The sequence below is a fragment of the Setaria viridis genome, chromosome 5 (genome assembly GCF_005286985.2).
Source record: "Setaria viridis chromosome 5, Setaria_viridis_v4.0, whole genome shotgun sequence".
Classification (NCBI taxonomy): domain Eukaryota; kingdom Viridiplantae; phylum Streptophyta; class Magnoliopsida; order Poales; family Poaceae; genus Setaria; species Setaria viridis.
In genome coordinates this window covers 13,879,567-13,898,419 of record NC_048267.2, presented here as the reverse complement: position 1 = coordinate 13,898,419, position 18,853 = coordinate 13,879,567, and positions in this window count along the sequence as shown.

Here is an 18,853-nt window from a genome sequence, read left to right as displayed (position 1 = left end):
ACAAAGCAAAATACATGAAGTGCCTTTGCGGCACAAAGAAGCCATGCTTCCCCAAGGGGTGCATCATGGGCTAAACATTTGCAATGATACCTAGATCTTTGACCCAATTGAAAAGAACATGAATGCCAAACATAAGCTAGATATGGAACCAATATTCAACCAAGGGCAAACCATAACCAAGCATCTACTCATGGGTGATAAGCAAGTTAATAGAGTAGAATTTAGCATTGAATTTCAAAAACAGTTATCTCAACAAGTATACAATATCATCAAGAGCATAACTGCACATTGCATCAAAATCACCAACCACAGCACTACCTCACAGGTAGCATAAGGGAGTACACAAGATATATAGGAGAAGCTCATCTAGTGCAACATGATACAAAATGCAATATGATACAAAATGCATGGAAACTAAGCTAAAATGATACAGATGAACAACATGTCATACCCAAACGTGAACTAAGGTAAAGCATGACATGATGTTCATATGTATCATCCACCACAATATATCACAAAAGATAGCATGATAAGATATACATGAAGAACTCAAAGCTATCATGAACAAGTGACTATCCTACCATGTTTTGTACAAAAAAAAATACAAGTATAATACAAGAGAAGCTCCAAAAACCCAACTCAGAAAGGAAAGCAAACACCCAACTCCCCCCGCAAACGAGCAAAATTGGCTTGATCCAGGGGTTTGGTGAAAATGTCCGGTTGTTTCACATACACTTCCTCCTCTATGAAACCATTTAGGAAGGCACTTTTCACATCCATTTGGAAGAGCTTAAAACCTTTAGCCACAGAGAAGGCTAGAAGGATTCTAATTGCTTCCAAACGGGCAACAGGGGCAAAGGTTTCCTCATAATCTATCCCCTCTTTTTGGCTAAAACCTTGGGCAACCAACCTCGCTTTGTTTCTCACAATCAACCCATCCTCACCTTGTTTGTTTTTGAAAACCCATTTTGTTCCTATAGGATGGCAATTTGGAGGTGGTTCAACTAAAATCCAAACCCTGTTTCGCTCAAAGTTCTCCAACTCCTCATGCATGGCATTAACCCAATTTGAATCAGATAAAGCATGTCCAATATCTCGGGGTTCGAAAGAGGCAACAAATGCAGAATGTGCAAAGTGTGAAATATGCCTAGAGCTGTGCCTAGTGGTGCGTTCATGTAAGTTACCGATCATCTGTTGTGGAGGATGACGACGCTGAATGTGCCGTGGAGCCTCTCGCTCTGAAGTCGCCTCCCCCTCAACAGCAGCTGGATCACTCTGATCTTCTTCTTCTTCATCCTGTAGTGGTACTGGTTGATGGCTTGAAGTAGTGGAAGTAGAGGTAGGGCCATCAACTCTCGTAGTCGAAGTAGAAGGTACAGGTGCAACAGCTGGAGCTCGGTCAATCTCATCATCCTCTTCCTCACCACCATCTACACGCTCTTCCTCTTCCTCAAATATGCTTTGCCCCATTTCATATTCACCTGCAACTTCAAAGACAGGAGTTGTGCAAGGCATAGTTTCATCGAATGTAATCTCACAAGTTTCCACGATCCGGTTAGTTTCAAGGTTAAGCACACGATAAGCACGACTATGAGAAGCATAACCAAGAAAAATACCATCCGTAGAACGAGACTCAAATTTATCCAAATTTCCTTGCTTGAGAATGAAACACTTGCAGCCAAACACTCTCAGATGACTCACTTTGGGGGAACGTCGATGCATCAGCTCATAAGAAGTTTTCTTCAGGAAAGCTCGCAAAAAGATTCGATTTGACAGATAGCAAGCAGTGTTGACGGCTTCGGCCCAATATTTTCTAGGAGTCCTATGCTCATCAAGCATCGTCCTAGCCATTTCACAAAGGGTCCGATTCTTCCGTTCAACAACACCATTCTGAGGAGGGACATAAGGCGATGAAAACTGGTGTTCAAGACCAAGATCATTGCAAAAGGCTTTAAAACGAGCGTTTTTGAATTCTGTGCCATTGTCACTGCGGATAGCTCTCATGGCATCTTTTGGTCGCTCGTTTCTCAACCTCAAGATCAAATCTCGAACAAAAGGAAATGCCTCATCCTTAGATTCCATGAAGAAAACCCATGAATACCTTGAAAAATCATCAACGATCACAAGCACATACCACTTCCCACCGACTGAACAAACACGAGCTGGACCAACAGTGTCCATATGCAACAGCTCGCCTGGATGTTCAGTCATCACCTGATTCACAGGTGGATGGGAAGCAGCAACCATCTTCCCATGTCGACAGGGAGCACAAACAAGATCTTTCTCAAACTTTAATTTGGGCAAACCACGAATAAGATCCAAAGTACTCAAGCGGGAAAGCAAATCAAAGCTCAAATGACCCAATCTCCTATGCCATTTCCAAAGTTCAGAAGATGAGCCAGCTACTAAACACCGAGAGAGACCAAATGACTTGGAAAAATCAACTCGAAACACTTGACCCTCGAGGACGATCATACACACAAGATCACCTCGAGAGTCTAAAATCCTTGAGGTCCCTTGCTTAAAACGGACCTCAAAACCATCATCAAGCAGTTGCGACACAGAGAGCAAATTGAAACCAAGAGAATCAACTAGAGCAACTCGCTTGAGCATGAAATTCTCACTCACCTTGATAACACCTTCAGACAACACCTTACCTTTGCTATTATCCCCGAAAGTGATGTACTCCTTGGTCATCACCGGGGTGAGGCTGGAGAACCATCTGTGATCACCGGTCATGTGTCGAGAGCAACCGGAATCAATAAGCCACGTGTTCTCCAGGCCTCCGACCTGCTCAAACAAAGGGAGACCAAGGATGAGCAAATGACTCAACACTGGGGTTAGAAAAACAAGTAGAATACCAGTGTCGAACCATTTGCTCAAGAGTGGGGTTATCAAAATCAACCATCTCTCGTCTCACAGGAGGACTACGGCCAACGCTAGGGGGAAAACGTGGTCCGTTGTAACTCCGAGACTCAAAGCCACGGCCATATTGTCCTGGGCCATATTGATCATGGCGAGGAGCATGCCTAGCAAAAACACGCGAAGGAGCAAAACGCACACTATCCACACGACGAGGTGGAGGAGCTGCTCTAGGCGCATGTACACCATGAGAAGGATGGTACATGTCCCTGTTGCCCCACTCACGCTCACGCCTCAAAGCCTTCTTCTTGCGAAAGCAAAACTCCTCAAGGTGACCCCATCTCTTGCAATACTCACAGTGGAATCTAGCAGGCTGTTTTGGCTGAGGATTCACTCTAGGTTGTGGCTTGTCTTGGGGTTTTGGTGGAGGCTTCTTAGGAGCAATTTCTGGAAGTGTGTCAAGTTTGTTTTTGAGGTGGTTTGGCTTTTCCACCCAAATGGCTTTCTTGGGTGCTTTAGGTGGTGTCTCAATGAAAATTCCATCTTTCACACACTCAGACAAGTTTTGCTCACAAGCTGGATTGGGTTGCTCTCTATTTTTAGTGGGTGACTCTCGAGGGGTGTAGTCAATTGGTGGTTCACATTGATTGTAGCTTGGTTTCTTTCTCTCACCACTGTTTTGACCCACCTTCTCACACAACCCATCAAAGAACTTGTGCAACCCATTAAAAAGACATCCCTTCATAACCGACCCAAGCCTAAAACCATCAGCCCTTTTGAACTCCTGAATCATCATGCCTAGCTGAGGTTCCCTACTTGACACCCAACTAAGAACAGTGTGCAAGTACGAGTTTTCATCCTCAACATGTTGCAAATTAAGCTTGAGTTCAGGACAAACAGTGCATTCAGGAAGTTTAGATCTAGCAATAAACTCAGACTTCTCTAAAGCACTAAGCTTAGCACATGCATCATCCAACTGAACTTGCAAAGCAGGGCAAGACTTACATGCACTAAGCAAAACAGGCCTATTCTTGATCTCATCTAAAGCAGCCCTAGTCAAATCCAATTCATCTACCAACAAAGCATGCTTAGATTGTAAAGATGCAAGACTAGCCATATGAACACCACATTCATCACACTCAACAACATCAGAAACAGTAGAAGCAGATTTAAGCATGTCTATCTCAATCAAGGCACTTTCTAACTTAGCCTTAAGCTCAACTCGCTCTTTAGCAGCCTTCTTAAGCAGTTTATCTTGATTGATTAGGCAATCATTAAGTTCTTCTACTTCTAGAGCAAGTTGTTCAGGAGTAGGCTTTACCTCAGTTTCTGTGTCGGAGTCACTTTCCTTGTCATCCTTCTTGGAGTTAAGAGCCATGACACAGTACCCGTCGCGGTTCTTGTCGAAGTAGAAACAGAGACCATTGAAGTTCTTGCCGTCCTTCTTCTTTGCCTTGTGGTCGTCGTCCTCCTCGCTTGAGCTTGAGTCGGTGTGGTCGTCGGTGTCGGAGTCGACGTCGCTGAGGGAGGCGATGAAGGCACGTGCTTTGGCCTTCTTGCGATACTCCTTCTTCTCGCGGTCGGTGTACTTCTTCTTCTTCTTGGTGCCATCCTTGCTCTTGTGCTTGTTGTAGTCGTACTTGCTCTTGGTTTTGTTTTTGTCGGGGCAGTCGGCGGCGAAGTGGCCTGGCTTGCCACAATCGAAGCAGTTGTTGTTGTTCCTTCGCCTGTTCTTGCGGTTGTCGTTGAAGCGCATGAATCGCCTCGTGATCAAGGCGAGCTCATCATCATCAAGAACCTCCAGCTGCTCCTCTGAAACAGAAACCAAAGAAGACAAGGCAAACGACATAGAAGAAGAGTTACTCAAAGACTTAGGCTGTCCAGAGCCTGACATGAGAGCCATACTATTTGGATCAGTAGGGCCTCCTTGTTTTGCTCGGAGCCTCTTGTCAACCTCCGTGGATTTCAACTTGGCAAAGAGTTCATCAATGGAAAGTGTTTCATAATTCGGTGACTCGATGATAGCATCAACCTTCGTACCCCACACTTCGTGATCCAAGGCATGCAGGAGCTTTAAAGCTCTATCATGATCAGTGTAGGGTAAGACGGTGATATTTGCTTTCATCTTGTTCACAATAGCCAAGAAACGCTGAAACAAAGCATCGGCAGACTCACCAGGCAAATGAACAAAGTTCTCATACTCACGCCTATAAGTCTCAAAGAGTCTAGCCTTCACCTGACTGTTTCCCTCGTGGAAACTCTGAAGTCGAGACCAAATCTCATGAGCAAGAGAGAGATCTTCGACTCGATCGAACTCAGCACGACTCAGACTCGCAAACAGAATATCAACCGCCTTGCTGTTGGCGTGATACTTATCCCTTTCATCCTGAGTCACACGAGTAGCAGGAATCACATAAGTCACATCCTGAGTGATTTCCCAAACCCCTGCTCCCCTACTATTTAGATGGGCTCTCATGCGAGTTTTCCAATACCGATAATCAGAGCCATCAAAGTAGGGTGCAGCGGTCGAGGAAGAACGCTCAGAGGTCGCCATAATAGGTTTCGAAACCGATTAGGGTATGGAGAAACCTTAACCGGCTCTGATACCAATTGAAGGACCGAAAGGGCGACCAGAGGGGGGGTGAATGGGAGCCTATAAAAATTCTCAACGAAAACAAGGCCTATGTCCCAAACGCAACCCCAAAGCACACGGTGCGTTCAATCGTCAAAATGACGCAAGTCAACTCGTGACTAGCTCACCCTAGGAACGATAAGAGACACACAAATCACAGCGGAAACAAGACATAAAATGATTCTAACAAGTTTGCTCAAAACACGATTAACCAAGATCACTACTAGCTAATCACTCAACTAAGCAAGCAAGAGAAAAAGATTAATCTAAAGAGCTAGGCGTGATTAGCAAATGAGAGAACAGAATAATTAACAGCTAGACTTGATTAGCAAAAGATATATCATGGACAGTAGCTAAATAAGATGTCACAAATTAATTAGCTAACTGAAGGAATTAACAGAGACCTAATTATTGTATGGAATTAGCAAAGAGACAAAAGAAAAACTCACTGATCCGCGCATCGGACGGACACGCCGCCTTCACGACTTTGCTTCGCCTCGACGCAAGCTTCGCGATGACGCCACGTGCCCTCCTTCTCGAAGCTCCGGCCGCACCGGGCTCGCCCCCGGTTTTGAGGCCCAAACCGGGAAACCTGCCTGCGTAGTGGTTTTGAGGCCCAAACCACCCAAACCGTCCATTGACGCGTGTCCGGCCTCCGCCAAGCCTCCCGCTTGACTCGACCAACGCCGTCTCTGTCCTGTCATGCCCTCTCGTCATTCCATGCACCATGTGGACCGCCCGTGACTTCGCCCGGACTCCTCGGGTCCATCGGTCCAAGCCTACTCGCGTTCATCCTTCACCGCCCTTGGTCCATCGGCATGAACCTTTCGCTTGACTTTCACCGCACGCCGTCGACCGCCACGTCGCATCCTACACCTGCACATCACAAGCCAAGAGCAACATCAAACCAACACAACGTTGTCAATCACTCATCATCCAGGGGTGACCACCATTGGTCCTCAGTTTTGATCCAACAGACAGGCACATAAGCAACAGAAAGAGAACCAAAAACACGCGCAATGCAACACATGATACTCTTCTGATTTCCATGCCCGCAGTACTGATGATCTATTCAATTATTACTTGGAAATTTGGTAGATTATTTCTGAAATATAACTTCCGATGACAAAAAGATTACTGTTCTAGGATATCATCCTCTCAACTATCAAATGATGATGAATTTAGTTTGTTCGAGGCAGCTCATGATCGCTAGCTAAACAAATGTCATAGGCATCAAGTCTCATTGTTATGCTCACAACTCAAGGACACAGCACCCCTACCAACCCAAGTCCACTCTCAGCTCAATTGTGTCTCAAACTATAATATGGCTAGCCTATACATGCATTACTGGTACCTTCAATTTATACGCAAGTCCATCGGGGAAAAAACACCTGTCTACATTTTTTTTAAGTTTCCTTGATGCATCGGGAAGTCTACAGATGATGTGTTTGATAGTAATGACAATTGGCAATTGAATCGTTAGAAACAACAAATATTTCGGCAATAGGCGGTGCATCATATAGCCATTCCTTGTATATAACTCGCGGGCTCTTCTTTCTTGTTAGTTAGCAATCATCCTCTATTGGAAAAGCAATCCGCCGTTATTGATTGACAACGAGTCTCGTGACATGTCACTCAAGTCTCAATGTGGAAAAGTTGGCTGAAATCATTGTTATTTAATCGAACTTTTTAGAATTCAAAGTCAGGACACCTCACTTTGACATTTGACATCATATTAAGTGGCATGGACAAACTAGTTTAAACCGAAATCTTAAACTAAAGGAAAAGTTGGAAAATTCACTGATACCTCAACAACCATCGTATTTGTATTACCATCTAGGTACTTCCACGTGCATATTTCCCCCAAAATCAGGACAAAATTACAGGTTATGCTTTCACCACATGCATTGCCCACTCTTGGACACACTACAAATACTGGAAGTAAAATTTTGTCTGGAGTATTATTGAAAAAGTAAAAAAAAGAGAGGAAATAGTTTTACCCATGAACACAACACAAATTTTTTCCTTCAGACCCATGATTTAGTGCATGTGCCATTTGGTTTATTGATTCTCCTTTTTTTTTCTTTTGGTTTGCACTTGTCCATGACCGACAGCAACTAACTCACGCTACAAATTCTCCGTACCCAGATAGAACCTAAAGTTTAAAATTACTATGCATATACAAAACCCAAACATCTATCACAAGTCGTTCTTGCAAGGTCACGATATGCTTTCATGAACCCAACTCTGCTTTCGTGCGGTGCAGCTCAAGCATTTTAGCAAACTGAGATACAATTTTTTTTTGCATATTTTCTTATGGGCGGCACTGAACTTTGCCACGGGATCATAGCTGGCAACATAACATCGGTTAGAAGCACCATGGTGTTACTTACTACATCCTGTACCTTAAAATGATATTTGTGTTGTGGATTTCTAGTAATTTGTCTACAAAATAGCTTGGTCATTTTTTATTGTCTATCTATTAAAGTACAGATCAAGTAATCTCTCTGATCATTTTGCAAGTAAATCAGTTGCCAGAGCCAAATCCAAATTAAATGCTGGAAACTCATCTCAATTGAACCAAGCATTAGCAAAATGTACAAAAACATACTTATTAGTACCAGTGAAAACTAGTCACTGATTGACACAGAAAGCGAATTCTGAATTCTACACTTGCATACTGCGCATTATTAAGTTTTTTTTTTGAAACAAAGGTAGATGAACACCAAATCCACAACACCTCATCGAGCTCCACCACACCTCCAACTGCCAGGCCCGGATCTATGCAGAGCTCCTCGGCTCCGCTCCAGCTTGTGCGAACTGAGCAAGGTCTTGCACAAGTTGGCGACGGGCAACTAGAGCCTACAGGCACTCGTCACTGCAGTGCACGCTGTCCCCGCTAAGAATTCTTTGGCGTCCTTGCATATGCGTCAAGCTCACAATAGATGTGCTTCCCTGCAATCCAAGTCCACAAGGTGCTAGGTTATGGCAAAAACTACAACTTGACTATCTCACACATGCATTTCCGGTTCCTCCCATTCTTAGGTAAATCTCTCAAAAAAGCGCCCATCTTTACACATATTAATTCAAGTTTCTTGATTCCTAGAAATTCAGAGGCAGACAGCAAGGTAAAGTTCCAATACAACTGTTTGCAACATAAAGAATGACCAACAGGAACTGAAGCCGTGCAATAACTATGCCTCCCAGTACTTCCTATTCACTTTTGCGATCGCCCGTAACTACACATGCCGTCCCAAAAGCAGCATAAAGCTTTTAAGGGAAAACAATTACAAGTTAATTAATATGTAAAATTAAAATGCCCATACGCACTGCAAATGCTTCTGATGTTGACAAACGGCCTTTCTAAATTAAATTGAACGGTGTAGACTTCCAGTGCCAAAAGTTTAATTATTGTTCATTTATATGCATACAGCTTAAACACCACATAGCAGTTGATTTACAAATTCTGCATGACGGTAGGATGTGCTCCAATAGTTCCGATTAGGGATGAAAATGAATTAGATATGGACAGATATACACGGATACAGATACAAATATTTACATTTTTTCAGATGCAGATTCGGACACGGATAGTGGATGATGTGTCGGATAAATATTCGAGTAGGTAGTTTTTGTCGGATATTCAACCTTGAGTATACGGATTTAGATCCAGTTCATACAAAGAATATACGAATTCCGATACGGACTATCCAAAAAATATCTAACCCCTTCGGAAGGTCGGATGAATATCCGATCATTTTTAAACCTAATTCATATCTCTCATTCTCGGGATATATATGACTTTAAGCTTTCGGTAACATCGTAGATATTGTCAACAGACTAATCTCATGCTCAATGATACTCCAGTTCCAGTTTCAATTATGCTTTTCTAGAATTTCACCAACAAAGCACTAGTCCATGTGCATTGAAATATGCCTACGAGTGCATTCTTACGCAGGTTTGTACATTTATCCAACATAAAGGATCCTTTTCTTATTTCCATACCGATACTTATCAGAGCGCTTCAACTATTTCTAGGAAAATACACTACTTCTCAAATATAATTTCTAATTACCAAAAGACTACAGTTCTAGGATATCATCATCTCTCAACTTTCATGAGTGATGAGGAACTCCTAAATTTTCCAAATTATTTCTTGGCAAATGTACTATTTCAGAAATTTCTTCATGGTTGCCCTTAAAAGTGATGAGGTACTCATGATCATGAGAAACAAATTGTCATCAACTCAATGGTTGGATTTGCTTGCTACTTTTGTGACCACAATGCATCTTAATTGGCTCAAATTAGTAACCGAATGGGAGTAAAGAACTTGAATATGTCCTAGTACGCAGTGTTTGAGGCAGCTCGATGATCGCTAGCTAATTCTAAATGCCGAAGATGTCATAAGCATCAGTCCCAACTCGTTAACCCCAGAAGCCTGAATCTTCAGAAACGGTCCCCTGCCAATCCAAGTCCACGCTCAGCTCAATTGTGTCTCAAACTAGAACGTAGCAATCTCAAACATGCATTATTTAATTTGTGCCTCCGATTCGTGGATAAATCGCTCAATAGAACACTGATCTACATATATAGTTCTTTAGGTTCAAGTTCATTGATGCCTCGAGAAGTGTCATGAGGAATCGCATAGCAAGGAAAGCTGGCAATTGAATTGTTAGAATATAAATAGTTAGGCCACAGATGGTGCAGCCATTAGGCTAGTCTCAATGCATAGTTTCACTATACTATTATCAAGATTGGAAACTAGGTAATTGTGCCTGTTGAGTGTCACGGGGATGAAACTTCTCTCATTTATGATGAAACTCCCCTTCTCTCTCCTTATGTGGCACTCTTGGAAACATAAATATGAAACTTTGCATTGAGAATGGCCTAAAGACCTTGACAAGTCAGCAAAATTGCTTATGTGATATAAAATTTAATGCTCATGAAACTCTATGGTTAGATATCTCCCAAGTACTTCCTACTTTGTTTTCGGTCTGTGTCTAGAAATGCAGCCCCTCATCGTAATGTATCGACTTTTAATTTCCAAGGGCATTTTTCCAAAACACCACAAAAAATTACAGCTTGAATGTAAATTAATTAATGTGTTCGTTTCTTCATTTCTTTTTCTTGGAAGGGACATCAACACTGGATTGGAAATGCGAATGTTGATGTCGTTGGAATTGTGATCTCGATTAATGACGTGTTTAATTAAGTTTAAGTCCATGATTAAGTAGATATAACTCGCGAGATAATTACCTCCTAAAATAATTAAGTTAGTAGAGGGACTAATCGCACGTTAAGCCTAGCCTACGTGACTAGCACCCAAATCAATGTGTAAACACATCTAATTCCGACTGCTAAGGGCACTTGAAAGGGTAGGGTAGAAGCCTGTATCTACGTCCAGGTGACAAATTATCAAGTTGAGAGCCTCTGCTCCTGATTTGGGATTAAGATCTTCACTGCTACTGCTACATCAACAAACAGAGGCATCTCAGGGCATCTATGGTGAGCTGAAGTTCTGGTCAGATCAATTAATAACTTAACTCTCACATTAATTATCAGTACTGATCAAGATTAGGGGCTAGAGCTAAGTTGATCTACTGAATTCGTGTTTAGCTATGCACATTAGATCTAACAGATGTAACTGACAACAATTAATCTATATCAAATGGAACAGTGTGTTTTCCAGTTACCCTAGTCTATGGTCCTCTGCTTTCATCAACCGGGTGCATTGCAGAGTGCACACTACTAGATGCACTGCAAAGACTACATTTTGCATTTTGTGTTAACCATGGAACCGCCATTTGGCTAGTTCAGGGCTTAACCGTCAAACCTCCATGAACACGAAATTCACTAAAATTCATCATCCATATTTTTTTGGCAAAAAAAGAGGACCTTTTATTACATCTCAGAAACAAAGTTACACTTACGAGCAATAATTTGCTTTTAAACGCCACATAGTTGTGTGTCTAGTTCACCACCAGATGAACAAGCTCGCAACCTACCCCATTTTCAGAACATTGGTCCAATCTTTTGCTCAGTTGCTAACACAAGCATCCTTAGTGCCTCCCATTCCTAGGCAAGTATGAAGAAAAGGCTTACCTACGTTTCTTCCCTCAAATTCATGTTTCTTGATGCCTAGAAATTCGTCGAAAGTCTGGGAAGCAAGATAATTTGTCAATAGAACTGTTAGCAATATAAAGACTGGGATATAGGTAATGAATCCATGCAATAATTATAACTCCCACGTACATCATATACTCAATAGAAAAAAAATCCAAATTACTACCTTGAAGTATAGCAAAAGTCTAGATAACCCCCTAAACTATATTTTGGTTCAATTTACCCTCTAAACTATGTTATTTGGTTCAACTTACCTCATAATGCAATTTGTCATTTTTGTTTCTCCATACACAAATTGAATTTTAAGACTTTGCATGGTGGTAGTGGACACCATAATCTATATTAAATTTTTTTTTATGAATTTTCATCATTATTTTTTAATATAATTTTTTATCTCAATGATAAATTTTATTATTAAATATCCTACCATATCTAAATAATGATAAAAATTTAATATATTTTTTTAACATATCTCATGATGTCTATATTATCTTGCAAAATTTTAACTTAAGACTCCACTTGTACATGGAGAAAAAAAAGATAAATTATGTTAAGGGGTAAATTGAACCAAATAGCATAGTTTAGGAGGTATACTGAAAGAAATATACTTGAGGGGAGTAATTTGGACTTTTCTCCTGCTCAACATGAGTCGTTGTCCCACACGGGAGAAGCAGTCCGTCTTATCAGTATCGTTCACTACTACATCAGCTTTTCGGTATTCAGGTGCTTAATTTTCATTTGTTTATGTCATCACCCCAGAACTAACAGAAAAACTGAGTTTAACGGAAAATAATTACAATATGTAAACTTTGCATTCCCATACACAGATCCAAACACTGCAAATGCCGGAGATACTAGGGCTGACCAGTGGGCAAGAAACTATAGTTGAGCACAAAAATCTAGTAGTATATGAGAATCAAGGATGTGCTCCAACGTTTCCAGTCCTTTATTCTCGTGATATGCCTTTTGTACTTTTTGAAATATTGAAAATATTTCCTTCTGCGCATGGCTCGCCGATGGCCGCCACTGAGGTCCAGGACCGGATCCATGCAGGTGGCGGGGGTCCTCACACAGCTGCAGGCCTGCAGCTAGGCCTGTTCATTCACGGGCTACACCGGTTTTGTCTGGTTTTTCTAACCAGCCCATGGGTGGACGGTTTGCCTGGGCCCAACTGGTTTTCGTGGTTTGTGGAGGGAGTGGCTGAGTGGGTTAGATGGGCCGGTTCTACGGCAAGCTTCTTCAGTTTTCTGCTCCACGCAACGTTCCTTACTTGCTTCTCGTATTCTAGAAGCACCATGAGGACCAGAAGCAATAAATTTAAATCAATAATAGCTATCAGTTATGGGATGCAGCTCTGTCTCATAACTGAAAGGTTTAATTCAGCATTTCGGCCCTATTACAATTCTCTCGCTGTCACAGATACAGCACGTTCTTGCCCTCTAAAAATCGAATAATCACAGCAAACACCGATAGCAAAATTCAGCATTTGCTTTGACCAAGTAATCATAATGATCTGCGTAAGCTTACCCATGCGTCCCCTTTTATCCCGGTTTAAAGTTGGTCCGAGCAAAGGTTCACGAACCGGGACTAAAGCTCGATCACTAGCGGAGGGCTCATCAACCAGGACCTTTTATCCCGGTTGCAAAGGCTAGTGGAAAAAAAAGACCCTGAGAGGCCTTTTATCCCAGTTTGAGACACCAACCGGGATAAAAGACCCCCTATTTTTATCCCAGTTAACACCAACCGGGATAAAAGGGTCAAGGGCCTTTTATCCCAGTTTGTAATGCCAATTGGGATAAAAGGGGGTATTTTATTCCGGTTGGTGTCTCTAACTGGGATAAAAGGGTCCCCCACGGATGGCTAAAAAAGACCAAATCCCTCGGACCTTTTATCCCAGTTTGTAATACCAACCGGAATAAAAGGGGATCTTTAGTCCCGGTTGGTGTTTCCAACCGGGATAAAAGGGTCCCCTATGAGTTAATACAAAATGATTGCATCCTCTATATAGTTAGATATGCTGTGTAGGTGGAATGGCAAGGAAGCTACGCGCGAGGCTTGAGGTCGTTGGTTCGAATCCCACGTACCGCGCACACGCATATTTCGCATGACTTGTGGGGGGCCTCCCGGGGATCCCTTGGGATTTCTTTTTTTTAGGGCTGTGCCTGGCGTGGTGACCCGTTTTATCCCGGTTGGTATTACCAATTGGGATAGAAGGGGGTCTTTAGTCCCGGTTGAGTGACCCGGAATAAAAGATCCCTCCTTTTGTCTCGATTGGTTTATCTCGGAAGGATTTTTAGGAGATTTGCTCCCTAACAACCGGGACTGAAGGCGAGTTTTCCAGCGGTGAGTTCAAGTCAGCATCAACACCTGCAAGCCTACAAGATAATAAAAAAGGGACAGCACAAGCATGTTAGATTGCTAAGTGTGAAGAAATAAGTAAATCAGAATAGTGCAAAGAATTAATCTGGTTGCATAGGGGGAAAATAGATGTGCAAGGCTTCTGAACAAACTAGATTAACCTCTCTTCTAAACATCTCAAGAGCTATTTTTTCTAGACACTAAGTTTTCACATGTAGGGAAAAAAATAGATGTGTCAGCTCAATGGGAGACTTCCAGAATCATGATGATTACGATTCACATCAACTTAAGTCAAACTCAATAATCTAAGTGTTCAATCAGGATCTAGGATCACAAATTCACAAACATCATGGTTTCAGACTTGCAGGACTCTCCATGATGCAACAAAATACATGTGACAGCTCAATTATTAAACAAGAATGCTGAAATTTTACAAATTATATGAAATTGGAGATAAGGATACCTCTTGCTTCAAGTGACAGAAAGGAACTCTAATCTCCACAATTCAACTCTGCAAGCTCTACAGTAAGCTAACGGAGAGATGATTAATGTAAGCTAACAAGTTATAATGAGAAACCTCTTGACAAATGAATATGATTGGTACCTTCTTTAAGTGCTTCATAATTTTTTAAATCTCTTATGATTTCTTCTAGATCCACATTTCTAGGCGTTCATGAACGTATAGCCAGCTTTGTGCACCCATCAGTATCTCAACCATCTTAGGTGACAAAGAGTTTCGAAAGAGAAAGACCACTTGACCACTGACGCTAAAAGTGGAGTCTAAAGCTACCATAGACACTTGAACTGCTAGAACATCTTTGGCTACTGTGATTGTGATGGGTATGGTGTCGTACCGCTGCAGCTGCTGTGAACAAATCAACAGCCCCGCAAAAGTCAGCAAAGGTTAACGAGGAACTCAGCCATGATGGTGGCATCCGTGTCCACGAAATAGTTCATGATTGCTGAAACTACAGCGTGACTAGCTCACACATCCATTCTCGGTGCCTCCCATTCCTAGGTAAGTCTCTCAAAAAGCACCCATCTACATAACTTCCACGAATTCAGGTTTCCTTATACCTAGAGATTCCTTGAGAACCTGGACAGCAAGGTAAAGTGTCAATAGAACAGTTTGGAATATAAAGACTGGGCAACGTATAGAGGCATTGAATCTATGCAATAATTATGACTCCCACTACTTGCCTTTTCATTCTTTAATTTGCAATCGTCTGCTAACTGCACATGTACTGTCCCAAAACAAACATAAAGCTTTCAAAGGAGAATAAATACAAGCTAATCTGTAAAATTAGCATAACCATACACACAGCCCAAACACTGCAAATGCTTAGAAGGATGATGTAACTGACAAACGACCATTCCATAATAAACTGAACGGTGTACACTTTGAGTGACCAAAAAGTATAAAACTAGTATTCATTTACATATAGCACAAACGCCACATTGTAGTTAATCACAAAAACTTGCATGACATTCAAGGACGTGCTCCAATGGTTCCGATCTCTCATTCATGGGATATGCGTTTTAAGCTTTTGCAAACAGTGCAAATAATTTCAGCAGACTAATCTTCCCAGTGGTATATCAATTATTCTTTTTTTAGAGTTTCACCAATAAAACCCTATTCCATATTCATGCATTGCAATAAACCAGCAAAAGCATTCTTAGGCTATTCCCAGTGCAAGTTTCTTAGAGGTTTCATGCACATTAAATACGATGACATATCAGCATTTGTGGTGACATGACAAGATAATTATGAAGAGAGATGGAAGGAGTTTGATCGGGATGAAACTGTATATGCACTATTTCCAAGACTACGAAATTCGTTGAAACTTGCATTGGGGGCTATAGAGTTTCATTCCGTCCGATTGTGTCCAATACCGTGTCTTACAATTAAATGCTATGGCTAATCTATGAAACCATGAAGTGAAACTTGACATGGCATTTTTGGAAACCGTGCGATCAAAGTTGCACTCGGAATTGCCTTACAACAACAGGTTTGTAGTTTTCATCCAACATATAGACACATAATCGATAATAGGGAGAACAAAATCATGCCCAATGCATGCATGCGATGATCTTGTCATTTCCATGCCGATATGTCACACCCAATTTTAAGGATAAAACCGAGTGCTTTCAATACATGTGCGCCAGGATCAAGTTACACACATGTATGACAATAGTGAATAACAAAGACAGTGATAAAGCGAAAAGAGGGAGTATAAACATTATTACATGACCGAAAGTCTCAATAAAACACAAGCCTAAATTATTACGCAGCGGAACTCCAAAGACGACGACGACACCACATGCAGCTGACTGAAGAACTGTACGCCTAGAACTCCTCAAAGTCGTGCAGGTATTCCTCCAAATTAGCTTGGTCTGAACAGCGGTTTTGCAAGGGTGAGTACACTTATGGTTGGTACTCAACAAGTCGTGGGGAATAGTGTAGTGTAACGCCAATCAAGGTATGGCTAAGGCTTAATTAGCATCAGCTTTTAATTAAGTTGGTCAAGTTTTATTAGCAATTAACTAAGTACAAGTTTATACCACCCGAAATTAAATATGAGCATAAATAAAGTAAACAACATATGCATAAAATGACAACAATTTAAATCCATCTTCCGATAGTATTATCATGTGAGGGTCCAGATCGCTCTTAACCGTGAGCACGGCTGATCGATCAGTTTTACACTCTGCAGAGGTGGCACATCTTTACCCACAAGTCGCGTAAAAGTTCAAAGGAACTTTGGACCCAACCATGCGGTGTTTGCAAGGCATCATACCACACTTCAGAGGTGTGATTGCATAGGGACACTACGAGGCCTTTACAAAGATTCACTAGCAATGTGGCAACCCGCTAAGGTTTCAGGTCGAAGCAGAACATAACAGTCCCCTAGTGGGTATAGTGACTTAGCCAAGCCCACTTCCCCCGAGAGCGAGTGCTATATCCCATCAACGCCTCCCCTCTTGCCCTTTCAGTAAGATTACCCCAGACTAGAGTTTCTAATTATTTAGCCAAGACCAGAGCCATTTAGTCTTGTGGTAGCACTGTTTTCCTGGGTGGTCGCTCCATGTTCCGATTAAACATACATGATCTTGTATTAATGAAAGGTATAACAGAAGTAAAGCAAGATTAAACATTGAGTTCAGTTAAACCATCATATACCAAGTAAGCACTAAGCATGAGCTACCCAAGATAAAAGGTAAACCCGGTTGGTCAAGGCAAAGGTAAATTCAATCTAGGAGAACCTTAATTGGGACCCATCAATTTAATCTTAACATGTGCATAGCATAATTGTTGCGTACAAGAAAGTAAAGGTGTATATGACTGAAAAGTAGTGATCAAGAACACGACTTACCTTCTTGGCCTTGCTACTTCTGTTTGTACTCCTCGAAGTCTTGGTCTTCAAATCCCTCGAACTGCTGAACTTCCACACGTGTCAAACGAGCACATACAAGCAAACATGGGCAAAAAGTAAGAAACAGTACACCAATCACAATTAAACAAAGAAAACAAGCTTGTAAAATTTATCTACATTTTAGAACGAACACGTGGATATAAAGAACGCGAAAAACGGAGTTAAGATGCAAAAGATATGATTAAAACAAGATCCAGGAGCTTTTCTGCGAGAAAACAAAACTTCTAGGGTCAAACTGCGAAAACCGAGGGCTTATACGTAATTACACGTATAAACCGAAGGTTAAACACGCAAAAACTCCAAAACGGATGGCGGGTTGATTTTAGAGAAACTCAGGGTTTAAACCGAAAGAAAACAGGACCAAAACACATATACTTTTGAACTAGATTGGATCGCGGGTTGATTTGCGGAAAAGATGAGGGCTTAAGTGCAAAAGAGACGCGGCGCGGCGCGGTTGATCGGTACACGATCTGGTTGACTCGCTGCCGGCCGTCAGATTTGGATCCGACGGTCACGGTCGTCGATGATACCGTAGCGGCGGCGACAGAAAGCGGTGGACGGCGACAAGCGGAGAAACGGCGCTTCGGGGCTCGGTTTCGCGCGCGGAGAACACCAGAAGCAAGAGGAAAGCAGGGCAATCTCGTTTTGGTGGTTCTTGATGACCGAGGCTCACCGGAGGGCGGGGCTTGGCGGCGGAGAAGTGGCGGTGGCGCTGGAGCTCGCAGCGGCTAGGGTTTTGGGTGCTGGCGCGGGGTGCTCGAGGTCGGGAGAGGGCGGCGGCTTGCGCGTCAAGGGATAAGGGGCAGCCGCGTTCAAATCGGCCGGGGAGGCGGCTCCCGTGCGGAGATCTCGCACGGCTGTTGTGGGCGGAGCAGAGTCTCAGCCGGAGGTGGGAGATGACGGCAGGGCCCACCTGTCGGTGGCCGCGGGCGGTAGGCGGGCTGGCGCCGCGGGCGGGCCAGCGCAGCTTCGCGGGCCGCGGAGGATAAAGGGAGAGCGGGCGAGCGGCGGCGAGAAGCTGGGCCGGCGAGGGGAAGCGGAGCGGGCCGGAGCGGCTGGTGGCGCTGGGCTGCTGGAAGAGAAGGAGTCGCTGGGCCGAAAGAAAGGAGGAGGAGAAATGTAGTCCAAGAGAAGAAAACGAAAAGGAAAGGTTTTGAAAATTTGAAATTGAATTTGAGATTCAAATTTGATTCAAACACAAGCAAGCAAAATAAATGCACCAACATGCAATGCACAAATAACTCCTATGATGAATTAATTTAATTTAGAGAAAGTGAAATTAAATGCCTAGAAATTTAAATGACATCCTAATTTGAGCAAATTTTAGTGAATTTAAATTCTTTAAAAATTTAGGTGTTACACGATACTTAAGAGCGCTTAAGTTATTCCTTATAAGATACACTACTTATGAAATGTAATTTCTAATGACCAAAAGACAGTTCTA